Below are 27,319 nucleotides of genomic sequence, written 5' to 3'. Positions count from 1 at the left end.
GTCTTCCAAAAGCCCATCATTTGAAGGGTTGTTTCCCAGCCCTTGGAACTATTGAGAGATGGTAGAACTTTGGGGAGGTGGGGCCTCATGGAAGATTCTTTGGATACTGAAGGAAAGCAATCAAAGCAGATTTTCAGCCCTGGTCTTTTTCTGGTTTTCTCTGCTTCCTGATCATGAGGTGGGCAGTGTAGGCCAGTACTTGTTCTCTACCATTCCCATTCAGCACTCCCACAGTGGGTCAAAGTAATGGATCTAGTTTGTCTTGGACTGGAACCTCCAAACCCTTGAGCCAAAGTTAACCTTTTTTCTTGACATAAGTTAACCATATCAAATAGTTCATTACAATGATGGAAAGCTGGCTAATACACCAAGCAACATTCATCAGCTAATATACATATTTTCTCTTTCCTGAGCTATAACCATGGAAAACAGTGAAAAAGATTGGTTGTATGTATTCAGAACCAACAAGTACACTCAAGAGTGCATTAGCATAATCAGAGTTGATTATGTGGATGGTCTCCTAATACACTCTAAGCTCTGGACCTTATTACTATTCCAGACCTATGGAGCCCATTTGCATTTTGAAGTCTAATCCAGCTTTATAATCACTAGTCTACTGAGATGGGCCAGATAACATTTTCTGCATCAGAGTAAAGAATTCACAATATTAAAATCAATTTGAAGTCCTGTTGTTAACCAAAGGTCTGTTGCTTCAGTCCCTCAGAGATGAAGCAAAAATTGGAGCTTTCTTTGAAGCTGACAAAAGCTTAAGGTCAGATCATCTCCCTGGGATACAAAGCAAACCCAGGCATAAGTAGCAGCCAAATGGTATTTGAAGTGTTCTACCAGAACAAGTACTTCTGTAACATACACCATTCACTCATTATTCAATAGAGCTTTGTTCTCTCTCCAGCGTTTGAAGTACTGTATGATTTAAAAAATATATGTTCTCTTTACCATTGATTAAAATAACACTATTCATTGAGAATATTATTATATTTGTTCATATCATATTCAAAGGTATTTGTAAGTTTGAAATAAATTTTACCCACAATTTTCATTTTATATTATGCCTCCTAATAATGCCAACATATTCTAATGGGGCCAAACAGTAAATACAAAGATAATAATAATCACGCTACTTTACTTTTCTTTCAAATTAAACAGAAAAAATCCACTTTTATGACACCCTCCTCTTTCCCTATTCTTGTACCTGTGTCACTTCACATTCCTTTCTATGTGTCATTGTCTTTCTCCTTCATATTTATCTACCTAACCAGGTGTCTGTCCTTATCTACAACTCCCAACATACTAACTTCACTTTTCCACTTTTCCTTCTGTTCTTCACAGCCTCTCCTCACTATTTGCATGTCTCTGTCCTATCTTCCTGACTTTCCTTTGTACTTCTGATGATTATATGAAGATATATTCAACAAACCTAAAGCATATGAATGTTGATTTTCTTATTCTTCTATAAGTTCATAATTTTCCCTGATAGTGCTTTGTTTATATAAATATATAGAACAAGATACATGGGTGATTATTATTTCTGTCTCCTTTCATCTCTTCTCATTTTTATGATAACTTCTCACACATTTTATCCCAAGTGTGGGCTCCTGGGCTGTGCTTTGGCACCCAGGACATCTAATCTCTCCTGGACACTGTGACAGTTCTAAAAGATGAACTTGTGACCCAAGTATGGGCAGGCAAAATGATTCCCTGAGAATTTCCAAAACCTCATTTCCTCTGTGGTCTTGAAATTAAAGAAGAATGAGTCAGGAACTCCCAGTGACCCTCATTCTGAACTCATGGAGAAGTTAGTGAAAAATAAAACTGAAACAGACACAAAGAAAAGCAAAGAAAGTGTGAGAAGATAACAGTACTTATAGTATGCACCTCAAAGGACAGCTCCTCTCATTTGTCACAAAATTTTGAGAAATGAAACAATAACTTTCAATTTTTACGTTAAGCATCTTGAGCTTAATTTTTGTCACAAGAGTTTTAAGTTTTACAAGTGTTTAAAAAATATCTGTATATAGAAGTATACAGTGATAGGGCTAACCTAACTCAGTGATAGGCTAGGATTAATTACCAGGTATGAGAGAAACCAAGCAATAATTACCAGTTAATAATTAAGAGCATGATTGAGATGCTAAAATAGAAATTTCAGCAACTGAGACACAAACACTCAAGCAATACATTTCAAAGATCATATTATACAAATGGTCACTCACTAAGAAGGGACCCAAAATTTTCAGCACATCAAAAATGTAAAGGAATTGATAACTGGAATCATAAGTACAAAAGTCTTCCTCTGGGGATAGTTCTACTATAATTCCCAAATTACCCCAGGAAAGAGGGGTGTTATGGTTTTATCATCTAAACTCAATTCAAATGAAAAAGACTTCATTTTCTGAAGAGTGTAGAAATCTACTTAAAACATAAGCCAGGATTCTTGGGGCACTTCTGAGTAGAAGATAAGTCATTAAGAATGTAGCAAGTAGCAAAGAGTTAATAGCAAAGGAAATACAAAAGAAAGGCCGCAGCCATTGCTTGACTTTCTCAGCTCCTTTGTTCATCTTAGAAAATTATATTCAATCGGCATTTTTATACTCCTAACTTAAATTATATATCCAGAAGCAAAAAAATTGAACTTCCACTGTTTCAGAGTGGTGCTAACATTTACCTTTACATTTGGATTACTTACAAAGAATAAAACATTTTATAAATGTACATTCATGGTCTCTTTTACAACATGACTTCTTGGTACTTTTATGCTTTTTGTTGTTGTTGCTCTGAAGGTGGTGCTACTTTTGTTTAAGTCTTACACATGTTAATCCCTTTTTGGTCCTCTTTCAGTTCCTTTGCCCATTAGTTAAAGGGCATGCAATGTTTAAGCAGCTGGTCCTTCTATGACTTTGGGGCAATAGAAACTCTTGTAATTAAATACTGTCTGCTCTTCATCTTCTTGCTTAGCCATTTTGGGATGTTGACCATTCATGTAAGAAAAGTAATTCTGCAAAGAACTTTAGCCCTTTGCCACTTTAACAGACTCTCTGAAGAAATACCAAGTCATCTCCCTCCCTAAACTCTGTTGCCCTGATAGATTTGGGGTAAGGAATAGAATACAAATCATCTCTTACAAACAAAAAAAGGCCTGGTGAAATCATATTTATGGCTACAAGGAGAGACAGAGAAAGTGAGAGAGAGAGAAAGAGAGAGAGAGAGAGTTCAAAGTTTAATCTTGCTACAGTTATGATCATTTTGACTTAATTTGCTTCTTTTTTCAGGAAAATGGGGGAAAATCCAAATAGTTTGAATTCAAGCTATTTCTGTTCCAGTTAAGTAAGTTATCTTTTGTAGTTTACAACTCAGCATTTCAAAACTTTAATAAATTCATAAATACTTCATTATTTGAAAGAAAAACTAAATATTTATTTTATAAAGTAACTTGAAGCTCTGTGATTTATCTATGTAGTTATATTTAAACAACCTGTCAATAAACATTTATTGGGCCTTACCATAAATCCATGAGTCAGGTTGATAAAAATCATTAAGAAGCACGAGTACTTCACTTTGGTAAGAACATCAATTTCCCCCCAATTCCCAGGATTTATCTCCTGGAGTACAGTTAATCAAACTTACTAATTACATTGGATATATTAATTTCTACTCTGGTTCCATAGAAACTATTTCTAATAGAATAATCTTTATTTAGAAAAGAATTATTTTAAAAGACTTTCTGAATGACTGCAACATCTGACTCTTGATTTTTACATGTAAAATAGCAATAAGTAAATATATAATAAAGCTATCCAGAACTTGGGGTTAAATATGTACAGATACTACATATAGCCTTCAGTACTTACAAAGATTAAGCCTCACTCAAACAATTCTTCTGTTTGTTGTAACAACACAGACTTTGACAATCCTGATTTAAAGCATCTTTAATGAAAATGGAACGTCTGCCACTTGGAAACTTCTACTGGATTGAAAATACAGAGTCAGAATTTCTGCAGTGTCACCTTTTGAGGAGCACCTTCATAATTTCCAGAGCTGGTGCGCAGCAGAAAATGAAATAAAGCAGGAGATACAAATAATAGACAGTTTCTAATACTAGCAAAAGAGTACGATGAATCAATTCTGGTTTCTCTTTCTCCTGTTTAGTACTGAGATAAAATAAACATTTAGATTCAAAGGTAAATGTACATCCTGCCTCAGAAATAGTATTTCTAAACATGCAAAGGTTATATTTATAAGCTGATCTGCAAGAGACAATTTTCCTGCTGTGAGGCTCTGCAGGACATAGTCAGGATTATGTTAAAAATCCTTCTGCAGAAAAATGTTAGCAAAGCCACTGGACTGGACCAAGGCTCCTTATATTCCCTGGCAAATATTTTTTAAAAGCGTACACCAGACATTTCTCAGTCAGCCAGTGCAAATATGGATCAGTCAATATTTCAAAAAATGTTTTAATTTTTTGGCAGAGTAGTAATATATTTTATATTATACTAATATACATACACATATTTATAGCAGCTCAATTCATAATAACTAAGTCTTGAAAGCAGCCCATGTGTCCATCAACAGAAGAATGGTAAAGAAAACATAGTATTTATACACAATAGAATACTACTCTGCCATAAAGAAAAACTTGATTAAGGTGTAGGAAAATAGATGCACTTGGAGACTATAATGTAAAGTGTAATAAATCAGAAACATAAGCTTAAATGTCACATGATTGCTTTCATGTGAAAAACTCAAACAATAAATAAACAGCAAAATAAAAGAGATGATAGGGAGCAGGGAGTTAGATCTTTCTCAAGTGGAAAGGGATCAAGAAATGGAGGGAGGAAGAAGGGAGGGGAGGGAAAGTAGAAGGAAAAAGAACACATAATAACTCCACACAAGGACTGTAAACATTATGTAATACAAATACGTACCAACAGAAATGTTAAAATAAGCTAAAAAATACAATTGAAAATAATACAGTTCAGAAATTATTCTTACCTTTCCATTCACAGGAACCAAATTACTTATTTTGAAAGTTCATATTATCAGTCTTAAAAACACTTCAAGGGAAACCCAAGTATACAGACAAAAATGATCATTTTTCTTTCTACTACTGGATATTTAATACCCTCCAAGAAAGAATTTAAAAAGACTAAAATCAAGATGAGGATAATTGTAAAGTTTATTTCTTTAATTTTTTTTTTTTTGCTAGTCACTAAAGCAATGGAAAGACCCAGGTAGGATATACTTACAATAATGAGAAAAAAACATAAGGCTGAGATGCATGGTATCATTATGAATTTACATTTTGTGTTCCTGGGGGATAAATAAATGCAAAAGTCATTTTCTTTGGTTAACTGCAGAAGTAACACAATTCCTTTTGTTAATCTAATAATCCTACCCTTGCATTTAAACTGAGAGTTTATTACTTATATTTAAATATATTTATTAAACATGCTATCCCTGTTTTATAGCCAACATGGTCTTATTTAATGTGTTAAGCTATATAATGCCATTTATAAGTTAATTCCAGCTGTATTAAGAATAATTAAAACCATCATCAAAAATTCATTTCTGTGTGATTACTACCCTCAACTCAGTGGCATATGATGTTTCAGAAATTTCATGAAGTTCAAAATAAGAGAAATTCACTTATCCCTTCAATAAGAATTAATTGAATACCTACTCTACTTTAGATGTAGGACCAGATTTTTTTTTTAGATATAGAAGTAGAAAATGATGAAGACATGCCTCGCTCCTAAATTATATGTGTCAGGCATAACTAATAAGAATTTGTCACTCAATTAAGCAAATAAAGGACAAAGTGATGGAAGAAAATACTAAACCAAGGTCCTTCTTTGGCTCAGTGGGTGATTATAAGGATCTTATTTTCTGTTTTCTAATCTAAAATGCATATAAAGTTGATCCTCATTATTCATGGGTTCTGTATTTAGAAATTCACCTCCTAGCCAAAATTGAATTGCAACTCTCTAATCAATACTCACAGCACTTTTATGTCCATTTCCAGTCATGTGCAGACAGTCAAAAAATTTGAGTTGAGCACTATTCATTTTTTCAGTTCAGGTTGCACAAAGCAATGCTCTGCTTTCTTATTTCAGTCCTCATAGTGTGAGAAAGTGCCTTTATGTAGTCTACTTAGTTTTCCTCCTTTTAATTTTTTTTTTTTTTGGTGATTCCTTTATTTACAATGGCCCACTGTGTAAAAGTCTTGCTGAAGGACAATCTAATGCTGCTAAGGACAAGTCTGTGATATGTTTTGTAGAGAAAACAAGCAAGTTAGATAAGCTTATTCAAGCCAGAGTTATAGTGCTATGAGTCCCATGCTAACGAATCAACAATATATCTTAAATAATGTGCCATTAAACACAAACACATATAAAGCAAGGTCATGTATTGATCAGTTGACAAAAATGTGGTCAGAGGTCTATAGGAACAAAACTATATATTTCCCCTAGGAACACTCATGCCTCCTCAACAAATCAGCATCTGCAGTTGACTTTATACAACATCACTACCATGAATATTGAAAATGAACTAAATGTTTTTGTTCTGTTTTCAGCTAGATTTTATAACTTCTCTTACATTTGTGAGTTATTTTCAGAACACTATCACTTATCTTGAGGCACAATAGAAGGTAAAACACAAAAAATGTAATCCAAGAATTAAGTAACATATTATTGACAAGTACAGTCATAAATTAAACAAAGCCAGGATATATGACTTTAAAATAAAAAGAAGTGAATCCAACTTATAGAGATTGCTTTGTAATCCTCAAAGAATTATAATGAACATTTGTTTCATCACTTTCATTTAAGCAAAAAAAAAAAAAATTTTGTTGAAAGGAATAAGACCAGGACTAAAACAAAGTAATTGAGGCCAAGAAAGGTCTTTCATTTCACTGGAATTTTAAGCATTGATGTCACACATTTTCTCCTAGATTACACTGCATATTGTCATTTGACATGCTTTTCAATTCAAGAGATATTGATGAAAGGTATCTGAAAGAATGAAGTAAGAAAGTAGATGCAAAAAGGAAACTAACAAAGCCAAAGATTTAATGTTACAAAATGAAAAACAAAAAACTTCATCTAATTAAACTAAAAGAATTATAGTTCAAATATTTTCTAAGATATTTCTCAATTTCCCAATGAACTTTTTCCCAAATTATGTTAATGATTAGCTTCCTGTCCATACAATGATAATGTATCAAACAACAGCAATGACAACAATGAAAATCTTCACTGTCTGCATTTGTGGACAAAACCTGGAGAATGCACAGGTGGAGTGGACACTACCCATGTCATTTGTCAGAAAAATGGTGAGTCCTGAGTAGTAGGGGCGGGGGATTGATAAAGAGGCACTCACATCCTTCTGCGTGGCCCTCTCCTGTGACAAACAGCATTTGTGCAACAGCAGCCCAGGGATCTGGTACATCAGTAGCAATGGAACTGGGCCAAAAGACAGACTCATAGGAACAGTAAATCTGTAACCTTGACCTCATTAGCAACAGACTGTAACCAATGGCTAATTACCTTATGGGTGTATTGTAAATTGTGTATGTGGGTATGTAAATTGTGTCTGTGTGTATGTAAATTCTGTATGTGTTCAGCACCTAAAATGAGCAAGAATTTATTATGATGATAGAGTGAAGAAGAGCAGATACTAGATTAACCAATACCCTCTAATGGAAAAGGAAGATAAAATCTTAAAGTACTGGGTAACTTTCTAATGGAAGATAGACTAATTGTACTAAGTATATTGACCTGGCATATTGACTGAAAATTACTTTTTTTTGTTCTGTATTCTGAGGAGATATTTCAATCAGAATCAAAGTAAAATAAACTTTATTAAAGAATATCAGTGCAGTAGTACACCTATGTGCCACCAGGAAAAAAATTTATCTCATTTTGAAAGTATGACACCTGAAGTCACTCACTGATAAGTAGAATGCTATCAGTAAATTAAATAGTTTCTATTAAATTCAGCTAGTTAGATGCATTGTGAATATTAATTAAAGGAATAATTATATCAAATTAAAGGTTGACATTGATAATCACTGTAGAAGAAATTTTAGGATAGATTCAAAAATTACAAGGAGGTGACTCAATCTCTTTCCCACTGCACAATTTTATTTCAAAAAATAACTACAAAATCATATGTTCTTTTTGTTTCAAAATAAATTTATACAAGAGTAGGTGGGAAGACAATCCAATGTGTAAACTTATCAAATGCTAATTATGGTTGGAAGGAAAAGAAAAGCTCTTCATCATTGTTATGGTTTCAATATGGTTTGTGCCTTCTGAAAATTTATGCAGAAATCTAATTCCTAGTTTGAGGTTTTAAGAAAATGGAAATTTATCCAACTATGGTGCTCATAAGTGGGGCCCTTGGGAGCTGACTAAGGTTAGACAAAGTCATCAGGGTGATGCCCCCAAGGCTTACTATAGTGGGTTTCTAAGAGGGAGAGGGTCCAAAGGATGCACACATATGGCTCTCTCTATCTTGTCATGGCTCTGCCAGGAAGAAGGCTATCACCAGATGAAACTCCTCCACCTGGAACCTCTAGAATTGCTAGACAAAATAAGCCTCTTTCCTTTATAACTTACCTAGTCTGTGGTACTGTGCTATGAGCAGCAGAATATGGACTGAGAAAAATACTTAATACATTCAATGTCTACATGTACCTGACACACAGCTGGTGTTTAGGGACAGAATGGGGAACAAGAAGTGTCATCACTGACCAGATAGAATTTACATACAAATGGTGGGAAGGGAAATAAAACAACTAACTGTGAGGGAAACACCCTACAGAAAACAAACCGGGTGCCATAACTCAGGACAGGGTGAGCATGGAAATCTTCCACAGGCGTTTTCTAGGAGGCCTATTTTAGAAGGTGAAAACTAACTGCGAATGATTATGAAAATTAGGGTAGTGAACTTTGTGAGTTATGTACATTATGAGTAATTCTTGCTTATACTTAAGTAATATAATTATGACAGTTGGGGTGGGGCTCCCAGAGAAAAACATAATGGGGAAAAGTAAATTAAAGCCATCAGAAAACCAGAAACACTGCTCTCTCTCACTGCACCCATTTTTCTTTTGTTCTGCAAGCACCAATGCAGAATATTGTTCATAATTAATAGAAAAATCCTGCATTTGCTTTTGTTTTTAAAATCATTTCTGGGGGAAATAAAAATTGCTAATATTAAAGCCATTGTTTATAGAATACTGACTGTTATGCACATGTTATGTGTAGTATTTCATTTAATTATCACAAAAATCCTAGAAGAAAAAATAATATCCCCATTTTACAGTTGAGCAAACTGGGGCAGAAACTAAATAATTCACCAGACCTTACATAGATGTGAAAGAGTCATGCTTCACTCCAAACCATACTGAGACTTGTAAGCCTAGTCAGGCTACAAAGCATAGTAAAGGAAAAATAAAAATGATTTCACTGTACTGAATTTTCCACTTAAGTATTTAGTTACAGAAAAAAATATACATGGACTTCTCAGGTGACACCACTGTTAAATGCCAATAATATTTGTAGAAAAAAGGTGAGAGGGACTTTACCAGATTTCATTTAAATGTCCAAGTCACCCAGATATGATGATGTCTTCCTTAAAAAATTAACTATCTTGTTTTGGAATTCATCTCCTTCCTTTAAGCACTCTGTATTTCATCGAGATGCTTCACTGTAACTGTTTTGACTTGGTCCAGTCATCTAGCATAAAAGGTTAAGATGCAATAATAAATCTATTATTGTGATTAATATTTCAATCATGCTTGCAAATAAGCTCTTACTTCCAGTAGATAGACCTACTTTAAAAGGCAAGCATATGCAAAGTAGTTTAATCTAAGACTTTTATACAGGAAATATTCAGGAGAATAAAAATTCAGAATAAATTATGTGATTCGTCGGAGAAGATAGAATAGATTCTGCTGAATTTTTCCTTTAATTTACTAACAATTTCCAATGGAATTATAAATGAACCCCATACTCAGAAGTTTCTTTTTTTGCATTACCACAGCTAGGTGTAATTATCTAAGATAAAATTCTATTGATTCAGCCTACCAACTACTATAGCTATCATTGACCAATTCAAATTTATAGCAAACTTAGGGAGGCCTGACTAATGCTCTTAGATCTACTATGTTTGGAGAAAGAAAACAAACATAAAGAAACATACATTCTTTTCAATATATCAGCTCAGATTTTTTTCAGTAAATAGATTTTGATCATACCATTTCCTCAAATGACATAAACTTATGTTATTTATCTTAATACTCTGAAAAATTTTTGACTTTTGTCCTGTAGAATGTTTAGAGATCTGCATATCTCACATTTATTTTTTAATAGTTTACTAGATTCTACATCATTATCAGAAGACTATCTTTACATTGGAGGGACTATACACCCTCAATTTTTAAAATGTAAGACTTTTCAAATAGTCCTTAGTAATAGTTCTTAAATTTATGCACACACACTCTGGTGTTGCTCATAGGTGGTATAGGTATAGAAGTAAAGTGATATGCCAGAAAAAGATCATTTCTTTATATTCCTTGTATGAACTGTTTTATAAAAAAGCCAGGCAACATCAATAAATGATTTGTTTCTATCTTTACTGTCTTTTTCTTACTCAGTTTTCACTGAAAATGTCATTTCAGAAGGTTCTTCCTTGCCCATGCGTCTAACTCCTTGCCTTTCCCTCTCAACTGTCTTTTATCATAAACAAAATATTTAGTGCTATCTGTTTTCTGAGTTACTTTTTTGAGTTGCTTGTTCATTTCTTTCCACCAAAACTCTAAAAGTTTCTCCAAGTCTTGATTTATAAAGCGGACCCTCAATAACCTGCTTGAGATACAAACAACTTGGGTAACAACCTGAAATTTAGTTTTAACTTAGGAACAAAGTCTTGAATTATGACCCAATGCTGGCTGCTTGTGCTTCCAGATGGTCTCAGATACAGGTTTAACCCTTAAAGAGTTCTGGGAGAAACTTTACAACATCCTTTCATGTGTGCAGTGAACTGAGAAATCCTGGGCCAATGTCTCTCTAAGGATGCTGAGATCCACCTGTGTACAGGAGAGAGACTTTGAAGGCTTTGTAGAGGAGCCTGAGCCTTTAATTGACCAACTTGAGTTACAACCAGCCCGCATGAATGAATTCAGTTTGTAAGTCAAGGCTCTATGTTATTTCACTAATATATTCTCACTTATTAAAAATTACTTAGCATATAATGGGAACACAATACATATATGTTTAATAATATGTGGTGGATGAATTAATGAACAACAGAATAAGAGAGAGTGAATATTTGGGAAACATATGTGTAAATATACCTACTCATACAGTGAATGCCCCTCTCATTAGTCTTTTTAAATGTTAATTTTAGTCATGTATATTATGATCAAAGAAGGGAAGAATGAATGCCTTTATGGCAATGGCCAACACTAGTTGGTAATCCCTACTGTAGCTACTAAAACATAATTTTAAGAATATAATGAAAGAAACAAGAAAGTAAGCAAAATGAAACACTAAAAAATAATGCAAAGTAAGGTAGTAATGAATGAATTGAAGAACAAAGATTTAGACTAAAAACTAAGAATAAGAACAAATAAGACAAATAATAAAATACCAAACATCAATTCTACTTCATTAAGAACATTAAATGCCAATGAATTCAACACTCTCAAGTAGAAACTCATAGTTTAAAAAGTTTGATTCAAGTCTATGCTTCCTTGGAAGAGATAGAATTGAAATTTAAAGATACTTACAGATTAAAATTTAAAGAATAAGAAAAGATATATCTTGGAAAAGTAAAACAACCCAGGACCTCTATATTAATATTAGATGAGGTAGACTTTGTTGCTGGAGACAAAGAGGAACATTTTATAATGATACACATTTCAATCCATCGGGAAGAAATAACATTGCTAAACATATATGTAACTTAAAACCTATTTGCAAAATATGAAAAACCAAAACTCACAGAATGAAAGGAAGACAGACAATTCAACTATTCTAGTTAAAGCCTTTAACACTTTACTTCAATAGTGGATTGAATAATTTGAAGATTATCAAAAAAGAAGCATGGTTTACAATATGGCGAAATTTAGAGATTTCCATGGGCTTCTGAAAGAGGTCTCAAAAATCACTTAAGTGGAATATGGTGGTTATGGCACACACCTGTAATCCCACCACTCTGATAGACAGAGGCAGGATAACAAGTTTGAGCTAAGCCTGGACAATTTAGCAAGATCTTGTCTCAAAATTAAACTAAAAAAGGGTGGGGATATAGCTCAGTGTGAAGGCTCTGGGTTCAATCTTCAGTACCAATGAAAGTAAAAGGAAGAAAGAAGGCAAAAAAGGAAGAAAGAAGGGAGGAAGGGAGAGAGAGAAAGAAACAAACAAAAGAAAGAAAAGGAAATGGAGGAAGGAAGGAAGGAACGAATGAAGGAACAAAGGAAGGAAGGAGAGAGAAAGAAATAAATAAAATAAAATAATATAAAGAGGGGGAGGTGAGGAGGAAGGAAGGAATGAAGAAAGGAAGGAAGGGAAGAAGGGAACGAGGGAAGAGAAAGCCACAGAACCACTCAACCAAGGTTTAAAAATTAATCATAGTTCTATAGAGAAAACCAATATAGTAAGTTCCTAATTTACATACGAGTTCTATTCAGGAAGAACATTTGTAAATCACATTCATTTATAAGTTCAACTTGTTTGTAAGTCAAAGTGAGTCTTGTAAATTTTTGACACAAATATACAATGTAAAACATTAAAAAAATCAAACACATGCACAAAAAATAGTATATGCAAGTCCCAGACTGTACTGGACCTGTTGCACGGTACAGTAAGCACACAGAAGCACCATTGTGACAATGTCCGGGAGACATGTGAGCTGCTTAGTGATTTGATCGCATCTGCGAGTGTTTGTAATGCAAGGTCCATTAGTATCTAGTATCGGTGAAAGTTTACAACTGAAATGTTTGTAACTTGGAGACGCATTGTTATATTGGGGGAGGGGTAGGAGGGACAGAGAAAAAAAAAAGAAATGAGGAATTGGCAGGGCGGCTTGTTAAATCCAAAGTCTCTAAGGTTGGTCAACAGTTCAGAAGCCAGGGAAGAGGTATAGTTTGAGTGCAAAGATAATACATTAGCAGTCTTATTTCTGGCAAAGAAAGATCAATCTTTGTTCTATAAAGTCCTTCAACTGCCTTGTCAGACCCACTCACATTATGGACAACACTCTGCTTTACTTAAAAATGAACATTTCTCCACTTTGGGTGAGAGTGGAGACTGGTGCAATGACTGTGGAAATCAGTATGGAGATTCTTCAATGAGGTCCCATTTGACCCAGCTATTCCCCTGCTGAGTATCTTTCCAAAAGAATTAAAAGCAGAATACCACAGTGATATGCTTGCCCATGTTTATAGTGGCACAATTTGTAATAGCTAAACCTTGGAAACAGCCCAAATTCTCATCAACTGGTGTCTGGATAAAGAAGATGTGAGTGTGTGTATGTGTGTGTGTGTGTGTGTGAGTTTAATAAAATAAAGTACTACTCAGCCATAAAGAATGATAGAGGCATTTATAGCTAAATGGTTGTACACTGAGGCAATACTCCTAAGTGAAATAAATAGGACACATATGTGTAAATACCAAATAGCTTCTCTACTGTGAGAAACTACAAGAGTAAATGAGGACCAAAATCTATAATAGATAATGTAAAATAGGAAGAAAAGGTCCAAAAAGGAAGGAGAAGTAAGGGTGGGGGGGTGTATGGGAAAGGAAAGAAGGGAAGGAAAAAATATGAGAAAAGAAGCAAAAAACAGAAACAAAGTTTTTGTAAATAGGATGGGGTGGAGAGGTGGAACTGAAAGAAGGAGAATGGAGAAAAAATAAGAACCAAGTTATATCATGTACAGGTACAAATTCCCAATGATGAATGTGATCATAATATTTATGTAAAATGAATCAATAAACTTAATAGAAACAAAATATGAGTCAATTTAAATGTTAACTTCCACAAATGATAACAACAACAACAAAATAAGAAATAAAAGGGTGAAGGGTGAACAGGATGGGGAAAAAAATTAAGAACCAAGGCACAACATGTACAGGTACAATCAGCCAATGATAAAAATGTAAATGTATTGTTTGCCTAAAACATACCAATGAAATGATTTAAGGAAAAAAAAAGAAATAAAAGAGCCAACAATAGTAAAACATCAGGACAAGGTTGAGTCAATATTTATCAATTATAACTATCAATGCTAATGGCCTCAATTCACCAATCAAAAGAAGTAGACTGGCAGAATGGATTAAGAAGCAAAATCCAACAATATGCTGTATACAAGAAACACACCTAACTCAAAAAGAAATTCATAGACTGAAAGTAAAAGGATGGAAAACAGTTCTCCATGCCACAGGAACCCAGAAAAAAGCAGGGGTAGCAATCTTATTTGCAGACAAAGTAGATTTCAAACCAAAACTAATTAAGAGAGACAAAGATGGTCACTACATCCTTGTGAAGGGAACAGTTAAAGAGGAAGAGATGGCAATCCTAAATATATGTGCACCAAATATGAATGTCCCCAACTATACAGAACAAATATTAATGGACATGAAAAACCAAATAAACACTAAGACAATTGCAGTCGGGGACCTCAATACCCCACTATCACAAATAGACAGATCACCTAGACAAAAAATTAACAATGAAATTCTAGAACTGAACCAACCTATTGAACAAATGGACTTAATAGATGTTTACAGAGTGTTCCACCCCACAAAATCAGAATAAACATTCTTTTCAGCTGCACATGGGTCATTCTCCAAAACAGACCACATGCTAGCTCATAGAACATGTATAAGTAAATGTAAAAGAACTGAAGTCACTCCTGTATAGCATCAGACCATAGTAAAATAAAATTGGAGATCAATGACATAAGAAACTGCAAAACTCCCACAAACACATGGAAATTAAATAACACCCTCCTGAACAACTAATGGGTCACAGAGGAAATTAAAGAAGAAATTGGACAGTTTCTATAAGTAAATGATAATGCCAGTACAATACACCAGGAATCTATGGGACACAATGAAAGCAGTTTTACATGGGAAAGTTATAGCAGTGAATGCCCATGTTAGGAAAACAGAGAGAACTCAGATAAACAACCTAATGCATAAACTTAAGCTCCTTGATAAAGAAGAGCATAACAAACCCAAAGCTCATACAAGTGAGGAAATTATAAAGCTCAGAGCAATAATCAATGCAATGAAGACTAAGAGAATGATACAAAAAAATCAATGAATCAGAATTGATTTTTCAAAAGAATAAATGAAATTGATAAACCTTTAGGCAAACTTATCAAAAAAAGGAAAGAAAAGGCTCAAATCCAGGCAATTAAGAATGAAAAAGGTGAAGTCCCAAGAGACCCTGCATAAATCCAGAGCATCATCAATACCTACTTCGAGAACCTGTACTCTAATAAAGTGGAAAATACAGAAGAAATGGACAGGTTCCTAGATACATACAAATTGCCAAAGTTAAATGAAGAAGAGATAGAAATTCTAAACTCCCCAATTACAATGAGTGAAATTGAAAAGTTAATAAAAAATTTAGCACCAAAGAAAAGCCCAGGCCCTGATGGCTTCACTGCTGAATTCTACAAGACATTTAAAGCAGAACTATTGCCACTACTCTTTAAACTCATCAAGGAAATTGAAAGGGAAGCAAGGCTTCCAAATTCATTCCTGGAACCAAGTGTTACTTTGATTCCAAAACCAGGGAAAGACCCAATCCAAAAAGAGAACCAAAGGGCAATGTCCCTAATGAACATAGATGCAAAAATCCTCAACAAGATACTGGCAAACAGAATACAGAGGGACATCAAGAGAAGCATACACCCTGACCAAGTCATATTTATCCCAGGGATGCAAGGATGGTTCAACATTTGTAAATCAATAAATGTAATACACTATATTAACAGAGTCAAGGACAAAAACCCTATGACCATCTCAATAGATGCAGAAAAGGCATTTGACAAAATCCAACACCCATTCATGATAAAAACCCTATGAAAATTGGAACAGAAAGTCTTTATCTCAAGTTGATTGAGGCTATTTATGAAAAACCAACATCTAACATGATACTAAATGGTCAAAAACTGAAAACTTTCACACTAAAATCAGGAACAAGACAAGGATGCCCACTGTCACTGTTCCTGTTCAATATAGTTCTGGGAACATTAGCCACAGCAATTAGAAAAGAGAAAGAAATAAAAGGAATAAAGATAGGAAAGGAAGAAGTTAAACTGTCTTTATTTGCTGATGATATGATACTTTACATAGAAGACCCCAAAAACTTGGCCAAAAGACTTCTAGACTTAATTGACAAATTCAGTAGAGTAGCTGGATACAAAGTCAACACTCAAAAAACAATAGCCTTCTTATACACAAATAACAAACTCACTGAGAGAGAAATTAGGGAAACAATTCCTTTTATAATATCATCCAAAAAATCTAATATCTAGGAATCAGTCTAACAAAGGAAGCAAAAGACCTCTACACTGATAACTACAGCACTCTGAAAAGGAGATCGAGGAAGATATAAGGAAATGGAAAGACATCCTTTGTTTCTGGGTAGGAAGAAACAATATAGTGAAAATGGTCATACTTCCAAAACTACTATATAGATTTAACACAATGCCGATTGAAATTCCAACAATATACTTCACAGAACTAGATAAAACAATCCAAAAATTCATTTAAACCCAGAAGAGACCTAGGATAGCAGAAGCAATTCTAGGCAAAAGAGATATGGAAGGGGGTATCACAATCCCCAATTTGAAACTATACTAAAAATCTACTGTGATAAAAACAGCATGGTACTGGCAAAGAAACAGACCTGAGGACCAGTGGAATAGATTAGAAGGTGCAGAAATAACTCCAGACATACTCAGTCACCTCATCTTTGACAAAGGAGCCAACCACCTTCATTGGAGGAAAGAGATTATTTAATAAATGGTGTTGGAAAAACTGTATTTCAACCGGCCAAAGATTAAAACTAGACCCATACCTATCACCATGCACTAAACTAAGATTGAAGTGGATTAAAGATCTAAATATTAAGACAGAAAGACTAAACTTGCTGGAAGATAAGTTAGGCAGAACTCTTGAAGACATTGGCACAGGAAAAGACTTTATGAACAAAACCTCAGTAGCATGGGAACTAGCATAAAGAATCAACAACTGGGATCTCATCGTATTAAAAATCTTCTGCACAGCAAGAAAAACCACCTACAGAGCTAAGAGACAACCTACACTGTGGGAAAAAAATTTTAGCAGCTGTACCTCAGACAAAGGTCTACTATCTAGAATATATAAGGAATTGAAAAATATCAGACCCCCCAAATTCAAAGACTCAGTTCAAAAATAGGCATCTGAAATGAACAGACATTTCTCAGACAAAGAAGTAAAAGCAGCAAATAAATATATGAAAAAATGTTCAACATCCCTGGTTATTGGAGAGATACAGATGAAAACAAAACTGAGATTCCACCTCACCCCAGAAACAATGGCTGCTATCAAGAAATCATCCAATAACAAATTCTGGTGGGGGTGTGGGGAGAAAGGAACCCTTTTCCATTGTTGGTGGGAGTGCAGACTGGTGCAACCACAGTGGAAATCAGTATGGAGATACCTCAAAGAACTAGGGCTAGAGGTCCCATTTGACCTAGCTATTTCCCTTCCGGTTATCTTCCCCAAAGAATTAAAAGAATCATACCACAGTGATATATGTGCACCCATATTTATAGCGGCACAGTTTGTAATAGCTAAAACTTGGAAACAGCCCAAGTGCCCATCAACTGGAAACTGGATAAAGAAGACGTGGTTTTTTTATAAAATAGAGTACTACCCAGCTATAAAGAACGAGAAACTAGAGACATTTTTAGCTAAGTGGATACATATTGAGACCACATTCTTAAGTGAAATAAATAGGATACACGTGTACATACAGAATAGTTTCTCTAGTGTGAGAAACTGAAAGTGTAATTTAGGATTAAAACGTTTAAAATGAATAATTGATAATTTGAAATAGGAAGAAAAGATCCAAAGGTGTAGGGTTGGCGGAAGGGAAAGGGGAAAGGAATGAAGGGAAAGGAAAAAATTATTATTATTATTATTATTATTATTATTATTATACTTTGGTAAAGGGGATTGAACTCAGGATCTTGCGCTTGCCAGGCTGGTGGTGCAACCACTGAGCTAAATCCCGGTCCAGGAAAGGATAAATTATGAGGAAAGAAAAAATATGGAAATGAAGTCTATGTAAATAGGGAAGGGTGGAGGGGGTAAATGGCACACAGGCAATGGGGAAAAAGTAAGAGCCAACATACATCATGTGCAGGTACAAGCACCCAAAGATAAATGTAAATGTATTGTATACTTAAAATGTACCAATAGAAGAATTTAAGGGAAAAAAAAGAAAACAAAAAACAACTACAAAAAGGAAACTTCATAGAAACATCTAGTTGGTTTTTTTTCTGTTGTTTATGTTACTGGAAATTGAACTTAGAGGAAGCTACTTTCCCACTATTGTTTGTTTGTTTGTTTGTGACAGCATCTCATTAATTCACCAAGTTGCCCAGGCTGGCCTCAAACTTGCCATCCTTCTACCTCAGCCTCAAAGAGTGGCATATACCAAGAGGTGGTGTATGCCTCCGTGTGTGATTCAGAATAATTTTTGACCAATGATCAGGGCACTGTAGCCCAAGCAAGTTAATACATATAATTAACTATCTAGGTACTCCTTTGTGAGCTGTTCTAATGATGGGGCTGACACTCGGAGAGGTATAGCAGCACCAATAAGGCCTGAGGCACATCACCTGCAAGACAGAATTTTTAGCCACTTGCAGCTCAGTAGAAGAAAGTCAATTACAATTTTACCTTATGATTCATGAAAAGTTGGGGTGCTGGTGGTGTGGATGACTTTGGCTCTAAATGTTAATGGCAGAAATAATACAGAAGGTAAGCAAGAAACCAAAGAGCAGAGGACCTTAACACTAAGATGAGAGGTCTCTTCCTATTGTGCTCTTGGAGTTATTTCCAAGCTCCTAGGCATTTTCATGGAAAGGAGCAGGGGAAGTAGTAACTCTGAAATACTGTACAGCTACTAGCAAGACTAAGTTGCCTAAAATAGCTGCAAGGATTCTCAACCCAAGTTCTACTGAAGTTTGACACTGGATAATGGTGAGGAGATAGATATACTGGGTACTGTGGAGCATTTACCAGCACTACTGGGCTTGACACTGAGAAGCCAGTAGTAAAAATCATGGCCATCAAAAATGCCTCTAGACACTGGGAGATGTCTTCTGGGGGACAAAATCACCCCAGTTGAGAAACACTGAGTTGGAGAATGTGCTACCATTAAATAGAAATTCTCCAAACATTAGTTTGTGTGTGTGTGTGTGTGTTTGTGTGTGTGTATTTATACTTACTTTTAGTTAACTCCTAAAATCAAGGAAAAAAGTTTACTTCCATTCTATTACATATGAGAGAGAATAGCTGTTCAATTAACGACCTGACCAATAACCAAACTTTCTTCTAGTTCATATCTCTACTCTTTATTTTTTTCTTCTCATAACGTTAATTCATTTGATGGCAATTGAGATATTTTATAGTGATGGAAATTCCTCACTTTTTCATGCACTAAAAATATCAGAGGTAGTTGTTTTTTTGTTTTATTTTTTTGGTACCGGGGATTGAACTCGTGTCCTTGTGCTTGCCCAGCAGGCAGCGAAACCACTGAGCTAAATCCCTGGCCCCTAAAAATATCAGAAGTAGTTTTGAAGTCATATTTACCAGTAACAAAAATGTGTCAGCACACTTCAAATTTTATCTAAATTATTTTGAAGTTGCAAGGACTTGTTCACTGCTAATAAGAAAATAATTTGCTGTTCACTATTAATAATAAAATAATTTGCCATAGGTTTTTCTTCTCCTTCAAGAAGGCTGATGTAAATTTTTTTACATATTTAGATAATATTTAGCTATTAATTGATATAATGAAATACCTGAGACAGGTTGCTCAGGAAGAAAAAAAGTGTGTACTTCACCCACGGTTTTGGAAGTTCAAGTTCATGATTTTTCACTATTATTTTGGGACTCTGGTGATGGGACTGGATGGCAATGACAGAAAGGATGTTATAGAACAAACTGGTCATATTACACATTAGGAGTCAGTACATAGGAAGATGAACTGCAGTGCATCAGGCCTCCCTGAATGACCTAAGAATTTCCCACTAGGTCCCATTTCTTGAAGTTTCTACTACCTCCCAATAGTGCCAAGCTTTTAACACATGGACTTTTGGGAGAACCAAACCTCAGCGAATATTATCTATGATAGTACCAATGTCCCTTGTAAAAGTCCTCATTGTTTTATATATAAAATTGCCACTACCATTATTGGCACTAAAATAAATGTCATTAGTCTACCAAGAACTTTGTTAAAACGCGTGTTTTGTTTTAAATTTTATGTTGATTCTTATTTGATATTACATAAAATCTCACATGCAAAAATACAGATACAACAATATAGTACCTTCATAGACATATTTTTCTTTGTTTTCCTTTTCTATAATTTCTGGTTTTCTTTTTGGCTAGTGAAAATCAGATGTCATCCCAACATAATCATATTTAGGAATTAGAACAATAAAGACTGGGCAATGTGAGAAAAATATATATATTTTCATGCAATGATTTTATACCCAGTATGAAAAAAGAAAATCTTGGCTGTGTAAAGGCATTAACACATTTTCAAGTAATTTCTCAAGTGTAATTCTGTTTTCCCTTGTCTCAGCATTTAATTTTTATAGCTTCTATTAATCAAGACTAGGCAGTCTTTAGTCCCCAGTTCCCACTTCAGAACACTGCACTCTCCCTGCTCACTGCTCTCATTGTCTCTGGTATGACTGAATCTTCCCTTTCTATTATTTTAACTCAGCACTTTGCTCTACTGTTTCAATCATCCCAACTCTACCATCCTTTGAGAACAGCAACCATCAATTTCTAAAACCATAGAACAAGGCCTAATGTTTATACTTCCCAAGGGAATTCATGGAATAATAAAGACTATTTAAGAAATGCCAGGAAAAATTGGTTAGTCCTGGACTCAGAGAAGCCAGTTCAACTGGAGGAGAACAACACTATTTGTTCCCTAGAATTGGTGGATATAAAAAGAAAAAAAACACTATTTAATTCATCTTTGTTCTTTATTAGATTTAAAAATCAGAACTCTCAGAATCTAAGGCATTGAATTTAAGAAGGAAATAACTTTCTCAAAATAAATATTTTAAGAAGCTAAAGTTATGTAAAAAGTGCAAGAAGATCCAAAATTAGTATAGTGATGTAAGGAACCAGACATTTTCTTCATTGATAAATCATTAGATCAAAATAAAATTTATTCTTTCACTGAATGTTGTGGAATGAAACAAATAAATGACTATTTTCTTCATGGTTCTTATCCATAAAATTAACTGATAAGTTGCTAAGATCTTAAAGGCATCTTCAATATATTTTCTATATATTTGTCATTATTCTAAATATTTTCATTTTACAGATTTCCTTATTTAAAAGTCATCTTTAGAATACTAACATCTAATCATGAGAAATATATAAATCAGAAGAATCTTAATGTTGCTTTAAACCATTGGAAGGACCAGGGAAACTCTCAACTGAAATCCAAGCTTCCTGGATTTTTCTTCTATCACAAGAGTCAGTACATCATTTCTTGCTATATTCCTATCTTCACAGAGCTCAGATTCTATGTGAGACTTGTAGGCTCCCATTCAGAAATTCATGTCATATCACTTTTATTGAACAATAGCGTGTGTACTTTCCCAAAGACACTGCTATTCATTAAGGGCAAGATATCAAATCTACCATAATGCTCCTTTAAAATCACAGTAAATTGCTTGCAAACACAATTTTTCTCATTCTTTTCATGGATAATGTGGAAAAGTTGCAGTTTTAAAGAGGAAAACAGGTTAATTTTATTCCAATCATGAAACCTGGTGACAGGTGTCGCCCATATGTTACGACAAGATCTCTTGACCATGGGTCAGTGCACTGTAAGGAACTAACGAATGCTTACAGTACTGTGACACACCAAAAGGCCTCCTGGGATCCCAGGCAACATCTCATGACAGGTCTGAAATTGACTCATGGCATCATGGTATATTCCAAACATGACAGCTCCCAGATCAGTTGCCACTTAGCACAGTGGGGATTTTGAGAAGAACTGGGGCATATAATAAATTATTTCAATGGGATCTTCTATGGTGTATAAGGAACATCATCCTTAAAGAGAATGTCAAAAAGGTTAAAATCATAGAAGGTGGTGGTCAAATACATAGACATTAAGCAAAATAATTCTTTTTTGGATAATTTTATAATTTTAATTTGCTTCCTGGTCTAAATTCCATACAGCAGCTGAATAAAGTATTCTGCATTATATCTTGAAGAGCTCTTTATTTCTTCCTCAGAGTGGAACAAGAGTTTTAGTCATGAGTTGAGGAAGTACCAAAGCAGCCACTCTTCCTCCCACCTCACACAGTAGTCACACACTCAGTTTCTCTGCCTCATGAAACAAAGCACAAATGTTCTAAATTTTATAATTACACTATACACACAGATGTAAAATCTATATACTGTAACTGTAATACTTTAAAGATGTTACACGAGCAAAACAAAACATTTGTATCAAATAAAAAATGAATGGGTCACAACCTTATTTTATTGGTTTCTGAGTTGATTCTCTTTCCCATATCAATTCCACATACCATGTCAAAGATAACAGGAGGAAATGAGAATATAGAGGAAATGCAAATCCAAAAAACTTTAATGTGTACAAGTGAAATCAAGTAAATAAGGTATTTATTTTCAATTCCTACTATAAAACCCAAATTAAGTTTTGAATACAATTTTAAATATATTTTATCACTATACATTAAGAGAAATATATCCTAAGTACCATGTATAATTTAGAAGCAATTTGTAGTCCTGAAAAGGAAAAAAGTAACATGAAAGTGAATGTGGTAGAGCAGAGAAAGAAAATACATGAGATTCAATGCTATGTTCTCCCAACAGTTAAATTTAATCTTATTTGTATAAGCACATATAGAATATTAGACTCTGGTTTCATCATCTGGGCCCGAATTTCTCACTCTTAGTTCTTTATGTTGCTTTTTTAAAATATAAATTTCATTCAGAGTTTCTTTGTGATTCCAAGATATAGACTTTAACATTTAATGCTAGATCTGAGAATATCTTTACAAGTTCGCAAAGAATATCCTTTATTTTCTAAACAGATACACAATTTTATGAACCATAAATATTTATTCCATATAATATATCAATTCCTGGAATTGACAGATATGTAAAAATCACTATATAACACATATTGCATGGCAGACACTATTCTAAAAACGTTGTAATTTGGTAATAATAAGGTAGGTACTATTATTTCTAATTTTAGATGAGATCACATGAATATAGATAAGAGAAGTCATTTTAACCAGTCACCAGCTCAAAAGTAAAGTATTCTGGAATTGAACCCTGATAACCTGACCAGGAGCCATATTCCTAACTTCCACGCTACAATGCCACAGAAGCTCTTCCCAGATCAGTGAACAACACCCCTTCTAGTCAGGAGTTCTTCCTGGGACTGAAGTCCTTCCTGTTGTCTCCTATTAAAGCCTCATGAGCAAGCACAATAGTCACTCAATTCCAATTGTGATAACAGGATGCCAAGCTTATAAAATATCATTTTTCTTCCAAGGGTGCTAAACTCTGCCCTTTCCCATCCCCAATTCTATGAAAAAGGCTGTAACAATGCTCCATCCTCAGAGCTCATCATGACTCACTCAACACATTTTATCATCTAAATTATATGTACATCAGACATATTCTATCATTTAACATAGTGATAAAGTAAGCAGATATAATGATCCTTATCTCCACAGCATTTTAAATAGGTGGGGAAAATGTGAAGGCAATACTGACAATGTATATAAATATTTATTTCTAAATAATTTTGTAAAAGAATAGTTTAAACAGGTGATTCAGATTTTAGAGTCTAATAGGTCAATAATCCCAAATCCTCCAATTCTTAGTTCTTACATGAATTACTTCTTTAAATGCTCACATTCTCAAATTTTTGAACTGGTTAAGGGGTTTTAAGAAATGAGATAAAATAGAAAATGACTAGCAAATCATTTAGCACATAATACATATTTAGTTAATATTGCTTTTATTGTAATAAAAGTTTATTTATATCTTTTATAAGCTCCCTTTTGTATAAGTTTATCCTTATACAATTTCCTTTTAAGATTAATAACTATTCTTTTGAATCATAGTAGTGGATTTTTTCAATTTCAACAAATAAAAATTTCTCATTTCAGAACAACAGCAAATTTATTAAATTTTCCATTCTCATGAATACATAATAACAGAACTGGTCTTTATGTGTCTACTCATCCCTGACAGTGATGTCTTGCAAACCATCTGCCAGCTTTCTATGCAGAAAAGTCGTAAATTTTTTACTATAGATGAGACATTTGTGTCATTCTAGATAGCAACCAAAATGATTCACAAAGTGTAGAGTTTTTTGTTTTGTTTTGTTGCTAAAGAAATGAGCCAAATCTAGACCTACTTGTCATGGATACATAACTACAGAGACAAGAAAATAGTATTATTGAAGTTAAAAGCATGTATACATCTTAGCTAAAGCTTGGAAACAGCCCAAGTGCCCATCACCTGGAAACTGGATAAAGAAGACGTGGGTTTTTTTTTTTTTATAAAATGGAGTACTACTCAGCCATAAAGAACGAGAAACTAGAGACATTTATAGCTAAATGGATGCATATTGAGGCCATCCTCTTAAGTGAAATAAATAGGACACACATGTGTAAATACCGAATAGTTTCTCTGGTGTGAGAAACTGAAAGTGTAATTAAGGATTAAAACTGATAATTGATAATTTGAAATAAGAAGAAAATGTCCAAAAGGGTAGGGGAACTGGGAAGGGAAGGGGAAAGGAAACAAGGCAAAGGAAAAATTATGAGAAAAAAAATGGAAACAAAGTCTTTGTAAATAGGGAAGGGCACACAAGTAATAGGGGAAAAATAAGAACCAAGGTACATCAAGTACAGGTACAAGCACCCAATGACAAATGTAAATGTATTGTATACCTAAAATGTACCAATAAAAGAATTTAAGCAAAAAAAAGCATCTATACATAACTGAAAAGTAAGTACCAAATTTGCTTTGTGCTGTAGATAATTGATTTATTTCCTCAACCTTATAATGGAAATCTAAACAGTAAATGTGAAGTTTTAATGTAGCAAAATACTTTCATAAGATATTAAGGTGATGCGGATGATGAGTCACACAGTGATTAACAGCCTGGCCCTTACCATTGAGCAGCTGTGTAAATTTGAGCACTCCCTCTCCCTTTATGGGGCAGTTTCATCATTAGTAAACAGAAAGAATAATACTAAACCATAGGTGCTTGTAAGAATTAAGCGCCAGGCTCGGTACTGAAGATGCAGAATGAGAAAGATCAGACTGTGACCCATGCTAACAGAACTTACCATCTATATTACTTGTCTCACAAACATGCTGTAAATAAGTTATGTGATCCACTACAATGATAAATGAAAGTGCTACCAAGATCACAGTAGTATATATAAAAAGTACAAGGATTAAATGAAGCATAATAGTGTTTCTTGCACATTAGCAATTGAAAAAATGATCAGGTAAATACAAGAAACATGGAGAGAAAATTGAGCATCCATTTAGACAGATACGACTTATCCTTCACAAATTGTGGTGTGGAATTTTCAAAATTCATATGACTTTGATGCTTCTGACAATAATCAAAATTATCCTATTTAAATTTTGACCATAACAGATACATTCAAAGTCAAACACTATACTCATTGCAATGAAAAGGAGCTATTAGTAACAGAAGTATCAGCCTGCATCTCACTACAGTAAAACAAAAAAGCTGAAATAATTAATGAACACACCAGAAAAAAAAAATGTATCTTCTAGGTTCAAAATATTGGGACTTAATGATCTTGAAAGGCAGATCTTTTCTCATTTAACTAATCTGGATATTAGGCCTATTTAACTCACTTATCTAAAGATAGCATCAGTCAGCTTAATAGTTTTGAGAATGGTTTCTCTTAGGCAAATTAATCTGTGCTGAAATAGCAAGTTTTTAATGTTATCAGAAATATATGCATGTTCGTGTGTGTGTGCACACACGTGTGTGCACAACGTTTTAGGAGGAACAGAAAATGCATAGGGAATTGCCTAGATCTGCTCATAACTGTCTACCCAGAGGTGGTAGCTCTCACCAAGTGGCCACTGAGCTGAGATATGGGTGGATGCTCATGTTACTTAAACAAGAAGCAAAAGGTGTACTGGACACGGTATGGCCACAGGAACAGACTGTTTTCAGAGGGGCATGGACTATACAAGGTGGTTAAAAGAAGAAAAGGCTGGTGATACAAAGGATGTTTTGGGCAGAGTTGGGCACAATTTATTGGATCCACTTCTCTGAGGCTTTTTGATCATTTAAAGATCATATCTTTCTTCAAAGAGGAATTGAAGGTCATAAAAACAGCTAAAGCCGAATGATGATGTGATCACATTTCTATGTCAGAATAAACTCTCCAAGTACATTGTGGTGAATTAGAGCTGCCAAGAGTATATTGGAATCATTAGAAAAATATCTACTAGGCAAGTAAATCTAATGCATACATATCACCATTCCACTACCTCTAATTTAAATAGTCCCAAGAAATATTATATTTTTAAAATAAGAAGCAATTATATTAGATAAACTTATTATTCTTTGAAAGACATCATGGGTTTTGTAACATGAAATTAAAACATTCATGGCCCTCATGGTTCCATGATATATTTAATTTTGTTCTTGCACAGGGAAAATGGGAAGAGGAATAGACAGGGAAAAATGAAAATACATTATACTAATTTTAATTCCTGGCAAATATTGATGAGGCTTAATTGCAAAACAATAAAGGTCTGGAGGAGCTAGATACTCAATAAATTTAAGGAGATAACACAGAGGCAAGAGGAAAATGATTAAGTTTGAGAGTGATAATTATTTAGGTAGAATTAAAGAGCTTAAATACTTGGTGGGGGAAGCTAAAGTAAAACATTGATTCCTGGACAAGGAACACACT

At 34.2% G+C, this 27,319-nt stretch overlaps 1 protein-coding gene across 7 annotated transcripts in view; it reads right to left on the bottom strand.

Annotated features, from left to right (window-relative positions):
• The window catches only part of Chl1 (cell adhesion molecule L1 like), a 191,482-nt gene that overhangs the window by 94,279 nt on the left and 69,884 nt on the right, over positions 1 to 27,319 (bottom strand). The gene's annotated exons all lie outside the window — the stretch shown is intronic.

The sequence above is a fragment of the Heterocephalus glaber genome, unplaced genomic scaffold (assembly GCF_053883595.1).
Source record: "Heterocephalus glaber isolate CG9 unplaced genomic scaffold, H.glaber_assembly_v1.0 deba00001472, whole genome shotgun sequence".
NCBI lineage: Eukaryota > Metazoa > Chordata > Mammalia > Rodentia > Bathyergidae > Heterocephalus > Heterocephalus glaber.
This window is presented reverse-complemented; position numbering and strand designations above follow the sequence as displayed.